Genomic DNA, 6,726 nt, shown 5'->3' with positions numbered 1-6,726 from the left:
TCCTTGGTGTAGTAAGTGCAACTACCACCACCGCATTCCTGGTCCATGTCGCGAAAGGATCTGCGACAACTGTGGTAATAAGGGCCATCTTGCGCGAACCTGTAGAAAACCAGCCAAGCCAACAAACCAGTCGTCCGGAGTGGGAATTAGTCAGGCCTGCTACAATTGTGGTGAAGCTGGGCACTTCAAAAGGAATTGTCCCAAGACAGCTACAACCACAAATCCCTTTGCTGCCGCAGGTATATCTCTCTTTGATAATTCTTATGCTTGCAACTCTTTTCGATTTTGGGTGCAAAAGGGAAACCTGTTATCTATCTATTCGAACGTATTCTAAACTCAATCCTTCGCATGTAATCGAAATATATACCGTCGAGACGACTAACTAGTGAGATAGAGAACATTAACTTCGTACCTATAGATTGAATCCTCGGTCCGGAGGACTATTCTATTCCATTCGATTTATAAAGGGGGAAACTTTCCATGAAAATACTTTGATGCCATGTTTAACCAGAAATGACCGAGTCTCATTCATATTGTTATCCTTACTTTCGAAAGGGTCGCTCGTCTAGATTTCTTACTCGACCCGGTTCTCGTGATCTTCGGCATCAAACTTCCGTATCATTTTATGCTTTAGAACTCAAAAGTTTTCCCAATGTAAATTACCACGCATCCCTCGTTTCTGTGATTATTGAGAAACGGGAAGTTAGCAACTATTCCCTCTAAATGTCTATCCCGAAGGACTCCCGGAAGTTTCTTTCGAGCATCTAGTTTAGTCTTTCGAGATCTTCGTAGAGATCGATTCTGTAACCTTCAAGTTTCGGATGCCCTTAGAGTTTGATAACATTTATCTAGACCATCATGTCTCGAATCCTTAGAAGCACCTACTCGATGAAACCCTAATGATTCCTTTGAAGAAACCGAAGTCGTTCAGAGTTGGAACTTCCACGAGAAAACAGATTGATATCGTAGATTGAGAGAGAGTCAAGAAGCGAAACCAAGACATGTCCCGATAATGAGAATTCGTTAGAACGCCCAGTAGATACCTGATTCCACTTGAGAAAGTGAAGATCCAAAGCAACAAATCCATTCGTGTTTCATTCCAATCCATGATCTGTATCTTATTCTTTGAATTTCGGGACGAAATTCCCTCTAACGGGGGGATAATGTAACAACCCGAAGTTGTTCATCGCCGAAAAACCCGTTCTACCCGAATAATTCGTCGGAAATCGAAATGTCCTGTTATCGTTTTTGGGTTTAGTTAACTAAAAGTTATATGTTTATTATCATTCAATGAGGGTCCAAATCATTTAGGAACTCATGAAATTAGCCCAAGACATGTATTTTATAAGTTTTAGAAATATCCTCGTCGGGTGACGAAAACTCAATCGGGTGCAACCCAAAGCATCGTTTAAGGCCGGTATCGGGTAAAATTCCACCGTGTCCAAGTTTTAGGAACTATGTAAACATGTTTTAGCACTCATTTGAAGCTTTTTCCTTCTCTCTCTACTCTCTCTCTAACCTCTCTCCTAAATCCAAGGATTAAGTGTCCAAAACTCAAATTTAAGGCTTCAAATCCTTAAGGTACCTTCCTAGCCTTAATCTATAGCATGTTTAGCTTCCAAATTAGACACTTAAGCATGAAATTGGACAATATATGTGAGTTTACGGCCCAGGAGGCAGCCTAGGCCGTAAACACCATTTTGAAGGGTTTTTAGCCCTTAAACTCCTTCCTAGACTCAAATGGACTTTAGATATGGCTAAGGGACTTCAAGATATGGAATTAGAACACCTAAAACTATAATTTTGTGGACTTTGAAGGAGTTTACGGCCAAGGCATAAGCTTGGGCCGTAAACTCATGAAAATGGTGTTTTTCATGTCTTTAAACCCTTCCAAATCACCCCTACAGCTTAGATATGAATTATAGGACTTTGATTCTTGCATTTGGACACTTGAAACATTAATTTTGAGGGACTTAGATGAGTTTACGGCCAAGGAGAGTTCTTGGGCCGTAAACTCCACAAAACTTGGCATAAATCTCATTCTAAGGTGTTAGAAAGCCATCCAACACCACCAAAAGCCTTGGAATAAATCAAGGGACCAACCAAAAATACTTTAAGGGCCTAAAACACATCATTTATGGGGTTTCTAAAGAGTTTACGGCCAAGACCTGTTCTTGGGCCGTAAACTCCAAAATTTTGGTGTTAGAATGCAATCTACACACCCCTAAGGCCCTTAGATGAATTTTAGAAGTCCTTTCATGCATGTTCTAGGCCTTGAAACACCTTGGAACACCACACATAAGAGTTTACGGCCATGAAGGGGGTTTCATGGGTCGTAAACTCCCGAAATCTCCCAAAAATCCCATACAAACTCATGTTAGGCCTTGGATTAATTTTACCAATCACATGTGATTTGTTCTAGCACCATTTAGCATCATTTTCACAAGGATTAAGGAGTTTACGGCCAGGAGCCTATGCTAGGCCGTAAACTCCCCTAAATTAATCATTTTGGTGATTTTAATCCATTCCATGCATTTAGATCAAAGCCTAGAATCATTTCCCTTGTCCATGTAAGCCATTTAAGCCATTTAAACACCCAAAACCACACCCACATGAGTTTACGGCCGTAAACTCATGTATGTGTGTGTTTTGTGGTGGTAAACTCATTTAAAAGTTTACTCATGGGGAGTAAACTCAAGTCCCAAGTCCCTAGTGTCATTTCCCATCCTTAAACGCCACCCGGGTCCCTCCAAACACTCGTATCGGAGTGTTTTCGCGACTTGAAGCAAGTGTCCCTATCAAATAAATAAACTAAGTCCTAATTAGGTACAAATGTGTATCTTTACATTATAATTAGGAACCTCGTGTATTTACAAGCCCCGGATCCACTCTTAGCATCCAAATCGTCATACTTCTCGTCCGGTGAGTTCATACCCCTACGCCTTTTTCACTGTTTTTAACTGTTTTCAGGGGGGGAATACAAGCAAACCAAAACTGTTTTCAAATCATAACATTTATGTGTTTCAAATAATATCTGGCAATCTTATATACTCTTTTACTCCTTATGTATTATGTTGAGCATAAGGAAAGATTTATCAATTACAATTAAATGGATTTTAGTTAAGAAAATAACCAAACTAATCAAATTATTATGGGAATAATTTGGGGTTCTATGTTTCTCATTATATCACTTACTGATAGCTGTATTAAGTTATTAGATAAACTATGTCTGATTCAGTTTATCTTTGTATAATTCAAATGTTTTGCCAGATAGTCTCATTGTATGTATCCATTTTTCACTGTATCATGTCTTAAAGTCTTTGTATGTTTGTTATCGTATGAGAATCCTGTGAATATTTTAATACTAGCTTGTGAGATAGTCACTACCCTTTATGGATGATCAAGTAAATCCTCTCCGGAAGTGTAACCAGAGTCTCCTGGAGGGAGAGCGAGGAATTTGTGAATAGATCTATTCGGGACTGACAATCCCACACCTTAACTGCTAGCTACAGTTAGGCAGGCACGCCTGGGGTGACAAATTCTGGATATCATTCGACGTCTGACTAACGTCAAGGAGGTCTCGTTGTCATATCAGCATGGTTACCCGACTCACAATACGTATTATTATAAACTTATTCACAGCTAGGATCTGTTTAGAATCTATATCTTGTTCGGGATGGTAATCCCATGGTCTTGTAATCTATATCTCGTTCGGGATGGTAATCCCATGGTTTTATGTCTATACCTCGTTCGGGATGATAATCCCATGATCTTGTGTCAATATTTCGTTCGGGATGGCAATCCCATGGTTTTGAAACTAAATCTTATACGGGATGATAATCCCATGATTTTATCAAGCTATCTTATATCTAGTTTCGGGATAGTGATCCCATGGTTTATCAAACTATTTATATCTACTTTCGGGATAGTGATCCCATGGTTTTTATCGAATTATCTTATAACTGGTTCGGGATGTTAATCCCAAGATTTTCAAAATACTTTCTATCTACAGTTCGTCTAAATTATAGTTTTGTATATTAAACTATACTCTGTGTTATTCAATCAATCTTGCATTTAGGAAAATATGGGATTTTCCTGGGGTTAACCTATATCTTGTAACAGAACTGTAACGAAAGATAACTTAACTACTTTACATAAGAAAATATGGGATTTTCTTGGATATCAAATCTTTTCAGAAAATTAAAGGAAACCGATACATTTTCACAAAACAAAACCGCTTATGAACTCACCAGCTTTATGCTGATTTTCAAACCGCTTGTATTCTCAGGTCCAAGTTAGACAGGTACGCGGCGATATCTTTTGGTGAAGATGGAGTGCTCCGAAGACTTGTCTCTTTTGTTCATATGATATATGTATAACTTTTGTACAATTTACTTTTGAACCAAATGTAAACTTTCACATATATGTAATGTAATGGTTGTTTACTGTGATTACTATGTACATTGGATTTGATACACAACATGGAGTCAACCCCGGGAACGTTTCCGCCTTTGGATTTTCGGGGTGTGACATAAACGCATCAGTAACTTGGTGTTATAAAACATATTGTTATGTGTGATTTGATGAGTAAGTACAAGCAAGCATTTGAGTCGAATTTTATCCATTCCTTTTACCCTTAGAGGGATAAAAGAGATATATGTGGGCCCCTCGATGATTTGGTGATGAAAAACTGAAGTGCTTGGCCAAGCCTCGACTGATTTGATTTGTTCAATTAGTCAGTCGTCATAAATCTGAGTTTGGGAAACAACACATGGACAGAGAGAATGATTATAATCCATGTCTTATGTCCATATGATATCTATAATGGAGGAATATATGATCATTTATCCAATGGACGCGTCATTGACTAGGTCAGATTTGACAGCGGCTTTCAAGAGCTACGATTGCTAGTCGGGATTTTGGAGTTGTACTTGCAATAATAGTTATTAGACTTATCCAAGTGGGAGACTGTTGGATTAGGTGTCTAAGCCCATAACTATAATTGGCATGTACTTGACCCGAGAGTAGCATGGTCCATTTGGGTTGCATATCACCACGACAATTTGATAGGATGGACTTTTGAGAAGAGGTTAGTTATGACTTATTAATATATTATAAGTTCTAATATATTAATATGAAATCATATGATTTAATTAGTATTGATCAAGAATTAATTTGGAATTAATTTAGTGATCAAAATAGACTAATTAAATTAAAGAGGGACTAATTATGTAAATTAGTTATATATATGGTTTAGGCTTATGATACATGATGGACTAAGTTTATGGATGAATCCATAAAGAGTTAGCCCACTTGAATCATGGATCATGGATAATAAGCCCAAGTGTATGGATTAGGGTTTGCCCATGACTCTTGGATTTCTACACTATATATATGACATCCTATAGCCTAAAATTGGTAGCACAAGTTTTGCTAGAGTGTTCTTGGAGAGCCATAACTGATTTTAGTGTGCATAAACTCTCTCAAAAGTCATCCTTTGTCTAAGGTGTGTTGTGAACCATTTGAGGTGCAACATTTAGGGCACTAAGTTCTTAAAGGTCAAATACAAAAAGTCCTACAAGCTACATAAAGAGGTAAACTTCTAACTAGTATTTTATGTTGTTTATGTCAATTGCATGCTAGTTGTAGGCTTAATGCTTTGGAAACAATATTGCATGTATAATTAGAGAAAACATAGATCGAAAGCATTTAGGGTTGTATGTGCACCATAGGATGTTGTAGTATACTAGAACCCGACACGGGATTCTCGACCTCAGATCAAGAAACTAGATCTAAAGTGCCTCAAGTGTATTATCTTTGGATATTCTCACATTCAGAAGGGTAATCCGTGTTTTTCCCCTACACTTGATCGTTATATCATTTCACAAGATGTTAGTTTTCTAGAGAAAGTATTCTTTCCAGTGACCAACACCTTTGATGAAGGAGACAATGATGATTTAGTGGTATACACTATACTTGTTCCTGACTCGACTGTGGAGTCTCCCATGTCATACAAATATGAGTAGTCATCAGAGCCTACAAGGCCACCGGTAATTCATGTGTATAGTAGCCAACGACAACTTACATCAGCTCCCGATCCCATACCATTTTCACCTACAGGTCCAAGTACCGATGATCCTTTTATTACGAGTGATCCATGATCTTCCGATACATAAGATCCTGACCTTGTTGTTCCCATTGCCTTAAGGAAAGGGAAGCGTTCATGTAATTACCCCATATCCTCTTTTGTTTCCTATGGAAAACTTGATGGGTTTTGAGCATAACAAACAATTTCCTATGTGTGCATGCAACCCTAAATTCTTGGATCTATGTTTTATCTAATTGAACATACAACTTTTGAACATCAAATGGAATACCCTAGGAGATATATATTATTTTTGAAATACATATCTAGGGTTAGTAAACATACCTTTGATTGTTATATAGTAATAACAATGAAAATCCAAGTCTTCTTAAACCTTGAGAGCAAGCGTCACAAGTGTCACACCTCTAGTAGATCACACCCAAACTAAACAAGAAGATGAGTGAGGAGATAGGGGAGGAGGCTTGAGATTTTTCAGCTATCCTTCTAGGGTTTCTAGGTTGCTGAAAATGAAAAAGGGTAAGGCTCCTTATATAGTGAGGTAGCTTAGAGCCAAAGCTAGGTTTTTAGGAGGAAACCCTAATTCCTTAGCTGAAGGACCAAGCAGCCTAAGAATCCCCATC

Source organism: Lactuca serriola, chromosome 5 (assembly GCF_051521515.1).
Source record: "Lactuca serriola cultivar US96UC23 chromosome 5, Lser_US96UC23_V15, whole genome shotgun sequence".
Taxonomy (NCBI): domain Eukaryota; kingdom Viridiplantae; phylum Streptophyta; class Magnoliopsida; order Asterales; family Asteraceae; genus Lactuca; species Lactuca serriola.
This window is presented reverse-complemented; position numbering follows the sequence as displayed.